Raw genomic sequence first — 17152 nt, 5'->3', positions numbered from 1 at the left:
TAGTGTGTGTGTATATATATATATATATATATATATATATATATATATATATATATATATATATACAGTTGTGCTCAAAAGTTTGCATACCCTGGCAGAAATTGTGAAATTTTGGCATTGATTCTGGAAATATGACTGATCATGCAAAAAAACTGTCTTTTATTTAAGGATAGTGATCATATGAAGCCATTTATTATCACAGTTGTTTGGCTCCTTTTTAAATCATAATGATAACAGAAATCACCCAAATGGCCCTGATCAAAAGTTTACATACCCTTGAATGTTTGGCCTCGTTACAGACACACAAGGTGACACACACAGGTTTAAATGGCAATTAAAGGTTAATTTCCCACACCTGTGGCTTTTTTAATTGCAATTAGTGTCTGTGTATAAATAGTCAATGAGTTTGTTAGCTCTCACATGGATGCACTGAGCAGGCTAGATACTGAGCCATGGGGAGCAGAAAAGAACTGTCAAAAGACCTGTGTAACAAGGTAATGGAACTTTATAAAGATGGAAAAGGATATAAAAAGATATACAAAGCCTTTAAAGCCAATTTCTGCCAGGGTATGCAAACTTTTGAGCACAACTGTATATAAAAGAAATCTAATAAAAAGAAGGAAACTGCACTACTACACTGCACTTATGACATACACTATTTGGAGGAATAGAACTTATCAGTGGGACTGTTAGTGTTCAGAGCTGCCAGACCACGAGGCACTGGTTGGCTGCTGTTTTTAATGGCCCTCGTTTCTCCAGATGTAAACAGAGAATCTTCCCCAAACATTGCCTTTTTAAGACTTCTAGGGTGAGCTAGGGGGTGACCTCTTCTGCTACTCACTGAAGCTAATGAAGGGCTCACTGAACAATGGCTCACACCAACACTGCGATGTAATGCTTTTCCACTTCAGCCCACAACCCCCGCCCTCCCCTGTCTAAATTTAGACTTTCCAGAGCATGTGTCTGGAAGGAGACAGAACCTCCAAACATTAGTGTAATGGGCGTTTGCAGGCTCCCTTATGGAAGAGGGAAGGGGCTCTAACCTGATGGACATTTTATAGGCAAAGATCACAACCCCCTCTCTCTCTTTAGTCATATCCAATCTGCCTCTTTGGCCTCCGTGACTCAACATGTCCAGGAGGAAAATTCATCTGGAGGAGAGCACAGCACAAGGTCAAGGCTTTGTCTCGCTTTCCTTTATAATCACTCTTATCTCTCCTCTCAGCAGATGTCGTGGTCCATTGATTCTGAGACTTGGTGTGGCTGAATGTCTGGGTTGCAAGGTTCTGCTGCTTATTAAGTGGGGTCCACTTGTAAACATGCTGCTATTCTGCATTTTTCTTATTTAATATGATAATATTTTTGCATTACAAAAGATGAAAAGGTTTCAGAATGTCAGAATTTCTTACTATTCAGTATTCCCCTCTTTTGTGTGGCAAGTTTGTGCGAAACCTGATGATCCATGTTATCCCAGGATGATTTGAGAGTGTTCCAAAGAGCATCTTGTGTGCTATAATGGAAGCAGGGAAATCTGACCTTCTGTACAAAGGAGTTAACATGGTCAATGTCACAAATTTGCTTACATTTGATTAGTGACCTAAAAATAGTGCATAATCTCTCTCTCTCTCTCTCTCTCTCTCTCTCTCTCTCTCTCTCTCTATATATATATATATATATATATATATATATATATATATATATATTGAATGCCGTAATGTTTTATTTGCTTGAATTTTTTTTTAAATCCCAAAACTTTTTTTTTTTAATTACATTTTTAAATTTTATTTTTCAACATGGTCTCAAAGAATCACATTGCTATACCTACATTCTTGAAAAATTATTTGTATGTGGCAGTTATCTAGCGAAATAAACACTAGAGACTCTAAAACATAATTGTCTTTTTTCGCTTTTATACAAATCACAAGTAAAATGCCAGATTATCAGTTTATAAACATTTACTTTTCAGTTTGTTTTTCTCACAGTGCTATCTTTTGACATCAAAGCACTTTTACTATAGTGCATGACTTGTAAGGTGATGCATTTTAACATTTGGGCACAACCAACTACATTTACAAGCTTATTTAGACACAATCAAGTTGTGTGGTAGCTCAACTGATAGAATGTTACACTAGCAATGCAAAGGACCGGGGTATGATACGTGAGCCAAAAGTGTTATAGAAGCATCACAAAATTAATTGATTGCTTCAGCAATTTCATTTTTCATCTCACGTTTGCTTTTAAGACACTTTTGATTAGGTTTAGGTTGAAGGTTTGTGGTAGGGAGGTTGATTTATAACTCAATACAGCATTAACCTTTAAAACCTCATATGATTGGGAAAACATTTAACTCGCTTTTAACACCACACAGTGGACATATGATTTCGTAATGTTATTTAGCAAAAATTTCACCACAGTCAAGTAGTTTAAATAAAAATCTAAATAAGAGATCAGGCTGGATTTTGAAACCCAGAGTTTCAATGTGGACTTCTGAACCCTTATTGAATACAGTGGTGTGTACATTTTCGCAATTAGAAGGGGATTATCAAATGTAATACAACATAGCAAACATGTTGCATATTACGTTACAATGAAATAAATACAAAAGTACACTTCACTTTAAATATATCAATCATTGCCATCTCTAGCCTCAAGACCTCTGTAGATTGGAAAGTTGTAACTGGAAATTTTTGCTGGTGCTTTCTGTTATTCTATCTCGCTCTCTCATTAATACACACTAATAGATTAATCATTAACACAAAGATTCCAGTTTATTCATGTGGGCGCATAATTACATTACGGAACTGTTTGTGTTGCCAGTGGTCAGCGTAACAAGATGATTTGCAGAGCCATATTATATTATTAGATCAAAGCTTTGCCTAGGCCTGTTAAACTCACAATGTCTACCATCAGAGATGATAGTCTCTCTGTCATTAATCTATGTGTCATACAAGCAAAAAACAAAGCAGTTTCATCTAAATATTTTTCAGATGTATAGGGGCGACCAGGACTAGTTGTAGCATTGGGAACTAAAAGGATTCCAGTCAAAAAATCACACAGTTTTCACAAATGCTTGTTTTCACTAGCAGTGGTTCTGTGTGTTGGTTTGAAATATCTACTTCAAACTGTCTTGAATTAGGATCCTTTTTCTGAATTATACCCTACAAACTAAATACAAAATACAAGTTCAATACAAGTTATGCTCAATCAACAGCAACTCTGGCATAATGTTGATTACAACAGAAAATTAATATTACTCATCCCTTGTTTATTTAAAAACAAAAGTAAATAGTGTGGTTACAGTAGGCAAAGGCACTTGAATGGAAGAATGTGATCAGTTCAAAAACATTCAAATACACACTGTTTTAAAAGTATAGCCACATGATGTTAAAATTCTGTGTTTACATAATTCTAGTGTGATAAAATTAGGGATTTACCGGTGTTACTGTTTTTAACAGATTGCTGTTACTTCGTCATGACAACGACATTGTAATATTGGATATATCTTTAAACAGATAAGATTAATAAATGATTTTATCACACTAAAATCATGTAAACATGCATAATGTTTACATTTTGTGGCTATATTTTTGAAACAGTCTGCATTTTAATGTTTGTGTACTGGCCCCATTCACTTCAATTGTAAGTGACTGATTTATTTTATTGTTGTTGTTGTTGTTTTGTGGTAAACAGCATTATACCACACTTACTGACAATTGAGCTTAACTTTGAACCAGAAATGCAAGCAACAACAACAACAACAACAACAACAACAAAAAAAAAATCCTTTAAATATTGCTGGAATGTCTGTAATAGGCTGTTTAATGACAAGTTTTCTTGTGACAATTTTCCATATAGTGTGACAACATGCCTCAGTCTCCCCAATTTCCTGTGTTTCTACACTGGGATATTAAGCTTAAGTTTGTTTTTAGTTTGATATTCCAATTTATCCAAATCTCTCTTGACATTTTACTTATTTAATATACACTGATTACAGATAAAACCATCTATATGTGGCTCACTGTCAGGACTGTTTGTGTGGAGACCCAGTTTGTGATTCATGCACAATAGCGATATTGCCGCCTTCAAGAAAATAAACAAACCTTTTTCTCCTTTCCTTTTGCTTGCTCTTTCTTACTCTTTTCTCTCTGTGACTTGTGTATGATTCCCAGCATTCAGTAAGCAAATGCTTTCCCATATGGGGAAGCACAGCGCTTTTGAGAGGAAGTTAATTTTTTTTTAAATAACTGTGTCTGTGCACAGCCCTTGTGTTCCCAGGCAAGAATGGCAAGGAGCCCTCTGTTGTTAATGGTTTCCACATGGACTCTCAGAGAGGATGGCCAAGACTCCGGCACGGGCAGAAATCTCCAAATTTAGAAGAAATATGAAAATTGTCAAATGTGCCTTCCTTAGCTCTACGGACAGGTCCAGCCCCTGAGCCTGAGCCCTTCCTCCTCGTCCCGTCTCATCCACACATAACGCGGGTCACAGCTCGGGGTCACAGGGGCTCTTACTCCAGCCAATCAGGCTGCTCAGGGGGCTTTCCCTAACGTGCCGCTCTAATGGTGGGCCGGCCCCTTGCCTCATATAAGGTAAAAGAAAAGTCTTTGCTCCCCAAGCCGGCCATGCTTCAAAAAGGAGCATCGCACCGGGAACCCCCTTCAGACTGTGGAGGACACGGCATCCATGAGAACAGAGTTGGGACCCTCTCCCTGCAGCTCATCCCATACTAACACTTACACACAGACCAGCACCCTCCCACCTGGGCAAGATGGCCAAGACCGATGTGACCGACTACCCTTCAAGACTGTGGACTGCTCAGAGGTATGTCTTTCTCAAGTTACTGTATATCTAACACCACCATCCATCATTGTTGGTTTGTGAAATATATTTGTTGCATGTTATCAAAATTCTGAATTAAGCTGTTTAGAGACATCATCCCTGCTGAAAAGACCAGCTTAGACTAGTATGCTGCTTTAGGCTGACTAATGCTGGTTTAGTGTTGATCAAGCTGGTAGACCAGCAGAGTCATGAAAATGCTGGTCAACTAACATGGTCTTTTTGGAGAAGCGTAGTGGGGAAACCAGCAAATCATCATCCAAAACACAGCATACTGGTCTTTTCAACAGGGATGATTGTTCATTGTTCTTGTTGGTCACTCTGCTGCCCAGTGCCTGAAAGGGTGAGCAGAGGCTGGCCGGCTGGCACTCTAGAGAACAGATACTGAGACATACCAGGCATGTCACGTTGTCATTGAGAGCAGTGTGCTGCTGTGACATTGAGCTGATACAGCTGGCGTAAAGCACTCTACTGATACAGTAAGCACTTCCCCATCACATACAGTATTGAAAGCAACAGGGTACCTGGAAAAAAACACAAACACTGTTGGGCTTTCCTACAGCAGAGTACTTCTAAATCAGAGTTTACGATAGCATACTGCAAGGACATTCTCCAATAAAGCAAGGGTGGAATTACATACAAGAACCTGTTCTTTCAGTCCCAGTTTTAAGTTCTTAAACAGTATTGATGTATTGCAAATGATCTGCATTCTCCCGGTCTGCTTTCATGCTACATGTCTGAGTGTTATAGAGGGTGTAACAGTAGAGTCATGAAAACCTTACTGGGAATGTGACCCTGCTGCTGTTTTAATAGCCTCTGAGCTTGACTTTGAACTTCAGTTATATTGGAAGATAAATTGATATATATGTAAAAAGTAATCACATTTTCATCCATTTGCTTAATATTTTGCCATTCTGTTACAAAGTTTCATGTGTCGATTGATTTTATTTAACAATTATTACATGCATTATCAGAAACCTTGAAATATACTGCTTTGTTAACACTGAAAAAAAAATCTAAACATCCTTAAAACAAGACAAATTTACTTGAGTAGCAAAACTGCAAGAGATATTAAGGCTTGTTTTTGGAAAATATATGGTCTCTTGAATTAAGTTTACTTGTCTAACACCAAGTTTATGTTTGAAATAAAGGGAATATTTTTTTTTTTTTTTTTTTAGTTTAAGATAAATTCTCTGAAAACAAGTTTTTATTATCTTATTTTTTTTTTTACACCAATTTCCATATTTAGTATATTTTAAGATATTTTATTGTAAAACAAGACAAAAATACTGATTAAGAAAGTTTTTTATTTTTTTATTTTTTTATTTTTTGCAGTGAAACTCTTAAACTATTGAAAGGACATTAGTGTAGATTAAGAGTTTCACTGCAAAAAAAAAAAAATACTTTTTTTTTTTTTACTTTCTTACTCAGTATTTTTGTCTTGTTTTCCAAAAAGAAAAAAGAAAACCTAAACATCCTTAAAACAAGACAAATGTACTTTTTAACAAAACTGCAAAAGATATTAAGGCTTGTTTTTGGAAAGTGTACAGTCTCTTGAATTAAGTGTACTTGTCTAACGCCAACAGTTTATGTTTAAAATAAGGGGAACAAATGGTCAATGGCCAAAGAAACTTAATTTAAGATAAATTCTCTGAAAAAAAGTTCTTATTATCATATTTCCATCTTAAGTAATTTTTATGATATTTTCATTGGAAAACAAGACAAAATTACTTTTTGCAGTGAAACTCAAACTAAACTAATGCCCTTTCAATAAGGGCATTTGGAAGTTCACAAAATAGTTCAGCAGTATTACGAGAGCAAGAGAGATGAGGAGTAAAACTCCATCCCCCACACTCTCTCCTCCATTCCTCCCCTGTTCTTTGTTTCTGGAAAGACCCTGTTGCAAATATCCGATGGAGGGGGTGGAGGAGGAGAGCCAGCAGATGTATCCAGCTGTTGGTAGGATGGGGTCAGTGTTTAACTTTCCAGGGATGCCACTCTGGTGGCAAACACACTCTGTCTTTTTCACACACACATTTCAACACATTTGAGCTGAACCTTAGCATGCCCATATAAAGTAAAAGACATGTTAATCCACCATCTGAACAAATCACTCAAGGACTTACATCATGAAATTACAGAGAAACTCAAATACAAAGAACACTTTTTGCAAGATTGCAAGGTTTTTGCAAAGGATGGAATACTTTGAGTGCATTCTGTTTGCCATCAATTCTTGATTTTGCCATTGTGTTTACAATTGTTGTGTGATTACAGAAGTTTATTTCATTAACAAGTAACAATCTATCATCTAGACAACCTACTTACATTTGACCAAACAAATTTGTGTGGTGTTTCATATTGCCAATTATTAATACTGAAATATGCCGTACATGTAATATACTGTATATAATATTTTGAGAGTTTGCTGTACCCCACAATAGAATAGAGTTGTATGCAACAACAATCCCTAATTAACTGTGTATTACTGCAACATTTCATTTGTTTGTGCATGCATTCACCTAATTATTGCCAGAACTCCTGTAAATCTCAGCCTTTTACCCCAATCTATAATTATACTGTAGGTCTTATGCTGGATAGAGAAACATATGTGTGCTGATGGACAGATGGACAGATTAGATAGAGGGATGGAGAGGGTTATTGAGCTGGAGACAGTGAGGGAGGGAAAGGAAATGCATTATTTATTTTCAGAGGAGTCAAAAGTCTGGCAGCCATCAGAGCAGAGTGCTTTCACATGACCCTTTGGTGGCCTTGGTGCTTTGGCCTGTCCCGCGCATCACTTGCTCCCCTCCCCGAGCCCCTTGAGACCCCAGTTCCCAGGATCACTTTCACATGAACACTGGGAAGGGAAAGTAGGGGTTAGGTGCTCACCAGGGAAAGCCCAAAATCCCATGGCTACCAACTTATAAGGGTCCAAACAGCCTCAGGGCCCCTAAGAACACAAACACGCACTGCTTTTTAGGGACTAGAGGTGCTGACAGAGAGCAGAGTGCTGTCTGCCTAGGCATCTTTTTTCACTCTATCCCCATCCACAACACTCCTCATTCCAATTACTTGCGTTTAAGGAATGCTTTGGGGGTTTGTCAAGTCCTTTTTGGGTTGTAAAGTGCTCATGCGCCTTTGCAAGGGCGTGTCCATGATTTTTTGCCATGGGTGGCAAAGGGGTGGCAAGAGTCGAGTAAGGGGTGGTATCCAGAAAGTTCGTTTGAAGGGTAAGGGGGGAGTTGTGCGGTGTTGTCTTGGGGAGGATTCCGTCTGACTAGGGGGAGACAACATGTCTCCAGGACGTGAGCGGGGTCTGAATTGGGGTAGAAAGTGGGGTGGCAAAGCTCATTTTTAGGGTGGAAGCTGCCACCCCATATCACCATTCTGGCCCTGCCCCTGCACCTTTGCCTTGTAAATGTTAGTTTTTATGACGCTTAGATATACCTGAGAAATGTTAATGATCTCATATGTCTTATCAAATACAAATGCCTTGCCTTCAATTTCAAACAGAACATGACATTTGAAGTTTAAGGCAACATACACAATAATGGCAATAAAATTAGCATGCTTGTTTGGGCAATTTACATTTACATTAACGCATCTGGCAGACACTTTTTTTCCATAGCGACTTACAGTGCATTCAACTATACATTTTATCAGTATGTGAATTCCCTGGGAATCAAACCCATAACTTTGGTGCTCTAGCTGAGCTATACCACAAATTCTGGCGCCTTGTTAAATAATGTCCTGCATGAATTAGGCCCTCTGGATTCTTTCTCTTTAACTTGACTAAATACTATAACATAGCTAACATGCTTTCTCTGAACATCCTCCTTTGTTCTGAAAAATCTGGCCCTGATATGCCAAGTGCTGGGAAGCCGATGTTTACTGAAGTCAGCTCTGAGCTTTCAAACAGTAGCCACGGGTGCCAAAAAGGGGTTGCAGGGATTGTCTGGACTTCTTGGGTCTGCTAAATATCAAACAACTAACCCTGAAGATCACAGTCAAACAAGCTTTATAGAATTGCTTTAATGACATCGAACATAAAATGCTAAAAGGTGTGCGCTAACAATGCATCCTCACGTATTACGTGGTTTCCCAAAAGAATCTAAAAGTATGGTTGCTATCAAGTAGGGTGAAATCTCAGTTTATAGCTGAATGTTTGCGTTTGTAGCTTGTACATAAGCCTGAGCTTCAGAAGGGAGATTAGCTTCAAGAGCTAGACAGAGCAGAGAGAGGTAACAGGCAGGGGTGCCCTCCCCCTCCATCACGTTTCCTGTCATGACGATTTAAGGAGATGGGGAGAAATGAGAGGGAACCTTAAAAGGCAATGTTTAGGCATGCTCGCACTCTCCATTATCAAGCCAGAATCTGTCTGTGTAAACACAGCATCTGCCTCTGTGGAGGTGAGCGGTTTAGCAATAGCCTGGCCTGTCACTGTAATAACTCTTTCTCTTGCAATTACACTATATTCCTCCTTCCTTCTCCTGATGAAACACACACAGTATATAGTCACATACCCTTAGTTACACAGATCAAATGTCATTGCCACTGGATTGACTCTGACTGATGGGTTCATTGTTGTTTCTGAAGTAGTAGCCCTCATAAAAGTAGACTTTAATTTAATGTGTCATATCATGTGGAGTATTAGATATCTTACATCAAAATTGGGTTTAAAGGGATATTTCACCCAAAAATGAAAATTCTGTAATCATTTACTCACCCTCATATTGTTCCAAACCTGTATGACTAACTTTCTTCCACAGAACACCAAATGAGATGTTATGCAAAAGAATGACAGCTTCAGTAATCATTCACTTTCATTGTGTGAAACTGAATGGTGACTGAGGCTGTAATTCTGCCTTAATCTCATTTTGTGTTCATGAGAGTGAAGAAACAATGAGAGATTTTTTTATTTTTTATTTTTTCAGTAAACTTCTACATTGAGTCTGAGGCCAGGTCAACACTAATCCATTTTCGTTTGAAAACTCACTTTTCAGTTTCCTAACATCATCATTTTTCAAAGTATGTGGTAAAGGAGAGCCTTTCTGAAACGGATGAGAGGCGTAAACGTAGGGGAATGAATGCATTTTCAAACCCTAGGCCGTGTCCAGATTAATACATTTTTGTTTGAAAGTTTCCCAGCAACATTAATTTCCAAAGTATGTGGTAATGGAGAGCGTGTTTTTAAAATGCTCCGTTTTTGGTGGGGAAAAAACATCATTTCAGTGTGGATGAAAGGCGTAAATGTAGTGAAATTAATGTGTATTTTTTTTCTTTAAAAACGTATTAGTGTGGACGTGGCCTAGGCAACATCCTTACGCATAATTTTTTGTTTAAAAATGATGTTTTCTGTTTTATAACGTTGTCGTTTTCAGAAGTATGTAGTTATCAGAGAACATTTTCTAAAAGCTCTGTTTTCGGTGGAGGAAATTACTGTTCCAGTGTCGATAAGAGACATAAACACAGTGAAATTCATGCGTTTTCAAACGAAAATGGATTAGTGTGGACATAGCATAGGCCGCGTCCACACAAATACTTTATCGTCTGAAAAATTTTCAGTTTCCCAGAGACATTGTTTTACAAAGTATGTAGTAATGCAGAGTGTTTTTAAAATGCACTGTTTTTGGTGGAAAATAACACCATTCCAGTGTGGATGAAAGGTGTAAACTCATGCGTTTTCAAACAAAAAAGTATTCATGTAGACGTGGCCTAGGCAAAGTCCTGACTAATCAGTTTTTGTTTGAAAATCAGTTTTCTAACGTCATCGTTTTCCGAAAGTATGTGGAAAGCATTTTCAAAATGCTCTGTTTTGGGTGGAGGAAACACTGTTCCAGTGTGGATGACAGGCGTAAATGTAGCGAAATGAATGCATTTTAAATGAAAATGTATTAGTGTGGAAGTGGCCTGAATACCTTAAAATCCCTTTGTCTGTGTGGCAATGGGATTTTAATTTTGTTTTTCTCTCTCTCTCTCTCTCTCTCTCTCTCTCTCTCTCTCTCTCTGGAATGGTTGTTTCTGAAACATCAAAAAAAAAAAAAAAAAAAAAAACAGCTAGCGTGCTGTGAAGTAGGTAAAGCTGGTAACACTTAGGCAATCTTCAGATCAGGGCTGTAGACTTCCTCCTCAATGGCTAGACTGTGTGTGTGTGCGTGCGTGCGTGCGTGCGTGCATTTGTGTGTATCACTCTGTTCATAGTGTGTCCATCTGCTGTAAGTAGAGGTGTGTGGGGTTCACCTCAGCGTACTGCCAAACCACTATAACTGCCTCAGCTAACACCAATCAAAACACACAACATATCAAGTAATACGAGACTATCATTGTATGTCATGCTCAAAATAACCATTAGCATACATTTTCATGCATATTTGATTTTAAGAAATTATCTGTCCAGAAAATAACAGGCCATGCATAACAATCATAATATAATCACAGGGCATAATTTTATATTTTGCATATGCAGCTTTCCTCTGCAGTGCATTCCCAATGTGCCATTGTGGGAGAAATTTAACTCATGCCTCACAAGTAAGACAGAGCCTGGGAAATAGGATTTAGGCAGCAGGATGTGATGTTTATTATTGGGGCTCACTAATTAAGCAGTAGTTCAGGATCAGTATCTTGCCAAGCAGAGAGCCTGGGAGCAGGAAGTGTTTGTTGAGCTTTGATCACATGGATTAATAACTGAGACATCCGGGGGCTCCATTTCTCACAGTTCTGCAGAGCAGAAAGAATATTCACAACTATGTCAGTAGGAATGTGAGACTATATGTTCTCACAATTATTATGTCAAATATGAAATCCAAGGCCTCAGCTACAGAACCTCAGGCAGATAAGGTGTACATTCCATATTTTGTCAAAGTTGCATTCTCCAGACGTATTGCCATGGTTGCCACTGAGATTTTCTGGCTTCTCCTACACCTTTAACTCCCTTTTGCCTTTTATGTCAGGCTACTGCAGACTGTGACTAGAAAAGGGAATGTATGCAGGCAGTGCGGCAGAGAGACAGAGAGAGAGAGATGGGAGAGGGGAGGGCACACTTAGCAGTGACAAACTATCTGCTTCCCCAATCACTGGCCATAAGAGGCTGAAAGAGTGAATGTTTATCGAAGGCACAGCTACATTTTCCATTATCCCAAAATAAAATCCCTTCAGAATTCCTTATATGGACTGAGGGAGATTCCAGAAGGTGGATATGAGACAACCTAAAGCTCTCACTTGTTGGAAAAGGCTCAAAAATTCCTTAGTCATTTTTAAAAAATTTTTTGGAAGGGGCTTTCTTTCGCAGTAGTAAATGTTATACTCTGCCCTTTCAATTAAGAGCGATTTGTTTGATTCTTCCTCCTTATCAAAGTAGCCTAGGGCATTCTGAAACCCTATGAGGACAATTGTTAATAACGTCTCATTCTGAGCGAATGTGAGTCAACTGAGAAATGTGTGGAAAATCATTAATATATTTGTTCCTCATGGCCGAGTTATTCTGCAGCATTCTGTTGAATTTCCATGTGTAAGGACAGAATGAGTACGTTTACATGCACATCAATACGCTGATAATTTCCTAAATTAAAAATGCAAACTGTGTTTACTTGAGACTTGAAATCTCATGTTTTCTTCTCTGCTTTTGATGTCAAAATGTAAACAGACACTTGCGCAGTTTGAATACGTTGGTAAGAACGCTGGTAAATATGTGTTTACATACAACACAAAACTAGGGTAATGGGCAAAAATCTACATGTGCCGATCAGTTTGTGTTGAACCGTTTATTACCTTACCTCGATAAAGGAAGGCCATTTAAAGGTATGTTTCGTGTTCAATACAAATTAAGCTCAGTCAACAGCATTTGTGGCATAATGTTGATTACCACAAAAATTAATTTTGAATCAACCATCCTTTATTACAAAAAAAGCAAAAATGCAGGTTACAGTAAGTCATTTACAATGGAAGTGAATGGGGCCAATTCATAAACGTCAAAATACATATTGTTTCAAATAGATAGCCACAATAAGCAAACATTATAACATGTGTTAACATGATTTTACTGTAATAAAATCGCTTACTAACCTAATTAGTGTAAAGGTACAAACAATACGCAACTAAATCTTGTTCAGTAGAACAGAACTTTTATCATACTAAAATCATGTTAACATGTATAATGTTCACATCTTGTGGCTATACTTTTGAAACAATGTGTATTTTATTGTTTCTGCCCTGGCCATTTTCACTTCCATTGTAAGTGCCTCACTGTAACCTCGATTTAAAAAAAAAAAAAAAAAAAAAAAAAATATTATTATTTATTTATTTTGAGGTAATCAGCATTATGCTACAAATGTTGTCGATTGAGCTTAACTTGTACTGAACCTGGAACATTGCTTTTAGGCATTTATATGACTTTATAAGTTGTCAGCTTATGAAGCGTAATTGGTACATGTAAACACTTAATGACGCAAGAATGATAGAATTAGCAGTCTGGCATTTTCTGGAATTGCTGTTAATGATGTTCCATCCTTTTTCTTTACTTACAGAGTGGAGTGCCTCAAGTCTGCAAGGAGAAAAAAAAAATATTGACGTGGACTAAACTTATGAACAATTGACACATGCCAGAGGGGTGAGAACCATTTAGTCAGTAAAAACATACTCTCCATCTCACTTCCATTTTCTTGAGATTTACTGAATTTACCTAAAAGAAGGACTACAGGCTTTACTGGAAGTTTTTTCTTTGTGTATTCAGAATTAGGTCACCATGCTTTATTTCAGTATATAAACAGCAATAAAGTGGAGCCAGACGTGCTTGTCAACTTCGGTCCAACTCCAAATGATTATACTGTAACTTATGAACAGTACCTTGTGGAGAGGCTGTATATCTGTGAGTTAATAATGCCTGCTGCCCCCATCTCTCTCCATTACCCAGAGCACTGCTGGGAAATCCATTAGAGAGTTGTGTTTGAGTAAGTGAATGGTCCTGCATAATCTTACCCGCTTCCTATGCGGCAGAGTGAAAATGATCCAAGAATTATACAGTCAGAGCTCACAGAGTTGCCAGTCTGTGAGAATGAGCTCAGCTCTGGGTGCTATACAGTAGCATTTTGGGGTTTCCACACACCACAAAATCAGACAGCAGCACATTCAAGGGCACAGGAGAGCTGACTACACTGGCAGCCCTAAGCGAGGATATTCTGCTGTACAGATGCCAATGTGGTGTTATCATATGAATGGGAGGGGTTCAGACTCTTTAAAACATTCAAACAATTTAATCTGCTTCTTTGAGAATATAAAACTCATACGGAGCTGGATTCTGACAGGTTTATGAACCTTAGAGGCTTTCTGCTTCACCTCTGAACTGCATTGTATGTGTCAAATCAGCCTCTTTAACCACTCCAGTGACTCTTAAAGGGATCGTTCACCCAAAAAAGTCAATTCTGCCATCATTTACTCAGCCTCATGTTGTTCCAATTCTGTATAATTTTCACAAAAGGAGAAGTTTTGAAGAATGCACTGGTCTTTTTCCATGCAATTACAAAGACTGGATTGCATTTTTCGACTGATGCGAAAAGCAAAATAATTTTTTTTTTTTTTAAAAAGTGGTCTACAACAATGTGTTATATATACATATTTGTCTTCTGCAGCCATTTGATAGCAATGTGTGAGAACCATTGTTCTGCATTTTTCTTCAGTTCTTCGCTAATCTTTGCTGTTAACCAAACGATTCGTTCACTGAAAAAAGCCGTTGTCTTACCGAGTATATGTCTTGATTTCTGGTCAAAATATCTAAACATTCTTAGTTTATTTTTCTTACCCCATCGGCAAACGGTTTTTTAATATCTTATGCCATTCTGCTTCTCTAGTCATTTTTTTTCTTTGTTTGTTTTAAGGATGTTTAGATATTGTTTACTGGAAAATAAGACAAATTTACTCAGTAAAAAATTTTTTTTTTTTTTTGCAGTGTTCACCAAATCAAACAGTGTTACTTCTCTCATGAACTCAAGGAGTAAAGATGTGTTTGTCATATGGACTACATTTATGGTACTTTAATGAGGCTTTTACTTCCTTTTTAAAGCTTAAAATCTCCAGTCCCCATTCTTTGTAATTATATGGACTATCCATTACCAGTACATTCTTCAAACTTTCTCCTTTTGTATTTCAGGGAAGATAGAAAGTCATATGGGTTTGGAACGACATACGGTTAAGTAAATTATGATTTTTGGATTAACTATTCCTTTAAAGCTTATGTCTACTCTGGTGGGATTTTATATGATGAGAAAGGACGTCCCGTTGAAACCACTTTCCCTGCGGACCAGTCTGATTGGGACACAGAGGAAGCAGTTTGTGTTTAAAGAGGCATGGCCTTGCATTCTGTGGTACACTGAGCTGAGTGACTCAGGGGCACTTCAGCAGACTGTTGCATTGATGTTGCCTTTGAACTTGAGTGCAGATGTCCACTGCAGGAATAAACATCCTGTACTGAAACCACTGATCAGCCAGAACCAGTCAGTGTGAGCTGTACTGCTGGGGACGGAGGATTGCTGAAAGTCAGTGCAGTGCAGAGCAAATGTGAATTTGTTTATTCAGTGGACTGGAGTTCTGCAGCTCCAAGGATTTTCTTGGGTGACAGCCACTTTCAGCTGCTTCCACTGTGGCTGGAGATTGAGAGAGCCAGCATGGGGAGCCAGAGCTCATGCTAAATATCCCACTGTCAGCCTGACATGCTTATTTGTGTCTGAATCACTGTGCAGAGGCTTTCCACTATTCTGCATTCTGACACCTCATCAATGACCTGGGACGGCATTCCAGAGCCATAGTGAGAGGGCAAATCAGGGCAATGGAGCCTGAAACTGAAGTGTAGAAGAACTACCCTTGCAAAAAAGAACTGTGATGGTTCTATGATGGTATCAGATGGTAATACCATGGAGCTTTGATTCTATAAAATGTATGTTTCATGGTATTTACATGGTACCTGTTCAAGAATACCTTTGTACTACAATGGTAAATGTCCAAAACAAACAAACAAACAAACAAACAAACAAAAAAAAACATTCTAGTACCATTGTACTTTTTGGTACTTTTTTGTAAGAAAGTAGAGAAGAGGTATTTATTAGAGGGTGATCAGGGCACAAGGACAGGGAAGATGAACAGTTAAAAAATGTAGTCCGACGGGGGTCACAGCCATTTCCTGTACACCCACATGATGTTTGACAGCCCTTCCCCTCCACATACATCCACTTCCCTTCAAAAACTCTTTAACAGAAATGGGCCCAACAAATCCATCCATCATATGCATTCCGGGAATATGCTTTTTTTATTAAAGTGGATAAAACACTTAATAAATACTAGTCTATCCATGTGTAACTGAAGATTCGTCTTTTGCCCGTTCCTCAGGCTTATTAGCAGCAGGCCAGACTGCCTGGCGGGGTGAGAGCTTGAGGAATTCATCCAAATCTCAGGTCCTTTATATGAGATTGAGTCACCACCCATGCAATCAAGGATGTGGGAGGTTGCAGTCCAGGCTGGTAAAAAAATGAAGGTAATTTGGCAAATGCATAGAAATCCTAAGTGATTCAATCCCCCACGGTCCTCATGCCCAAGGTGCAGTGCTGCATCTCTGGTCAACTGGGAGTCTGAGATGAAGCACTGTAGCTCGGGAGGGAGGACACTGCGTCCAAAAGTATCAAGAACTTATTTAATGACATGTAACCATAAGCTACTTTGGTTTTACATTTAAAGTTTTAAATATCTACTGAATATAACACAAATGTATAATTAGCAGTAGCATTAGCGATGGTTATAACTGTTGTTTTGTTTTAGCATTAGCATTATTTGGTAAGTCAGGTTTCATTTAGACAGCATTTGTGTTGTTAATTCTAGGATTAAATGTGTTTTTCTTATCGATTGTCCACAGTGTCTTCCTTCATAATGCATTCTCTTATTTCCTCATCCCCGGGGTCCAGTTTTCCCAGGAATCCCTTGGGCAATCTTAAGGGGGATTCCTGGAAATACTGTTCTTGGGGGTGGGGCTGGACAACTAAATATACTAAATAAATGATTTTTCATTTGTTTTCCTCATTTATATTATCTCTAATTATCTACATAAATTTAGCCATAATTACATATAATTACTAGAGTGTAACTATGGGGATAAAATATCCTCCTTTTGTCCAAAATAAACTTATTTTCACATGTTTGTTTCAGAAAATGTGTTTTCAATACAGTCATCATTGATTCATCCTCCAAAGGTGTCCTTATTTCTTATATATTATTTAAATAAATCAATGTATACTACTTTGTTGCTATTGCAACCTTTGCTTAACCCATTTAATTCCAC

At 38.0% G+C, this 17152-nt stretch overlaps 1 long non-coding RNA gene across 1 annotated transcript; it reads left to right on the top strand.

The window, feature by feature from the left end:
- The first annotated feature begins 4608 nt into the window (after positions 1-4608).
- Positions 4609-17062, top strand: LOC127418259 (uncharacterized). The gene is made up of 3 exons (XR_007893397.1): positions 4609-4821; positions 13359-13441; positions 16210-17062. It is a non-coding gene; the product is annotated as an uncharacterized LOC127418259 (long non-coding RNA).
- Positions 17063-17152: the final 90 nt, after the last annotated feature.

Source organism: Myxocyprinus asiaticus, chromosome 27 (genome assembly GCF_019703515.2).
Source record: "Myxocyprinus asiaticus isolate MX2 ecotype Aquarium Trade chromosome 27, UBuf_Myxa_2, whole genome shotgun sequence".
Lineage (NCBI taxonomy): Eukaryota > Metazoa > Chordata > Actinopteri > Cypriniformes > Catostomidae > Myxocyprinus > Myxocyprinus asiaticus.
The sequence above is the reverse complement of the archived record's forward strand: the minus strand, read 5'-3'. Positions and strand labels throughout refer to the sequence as shown.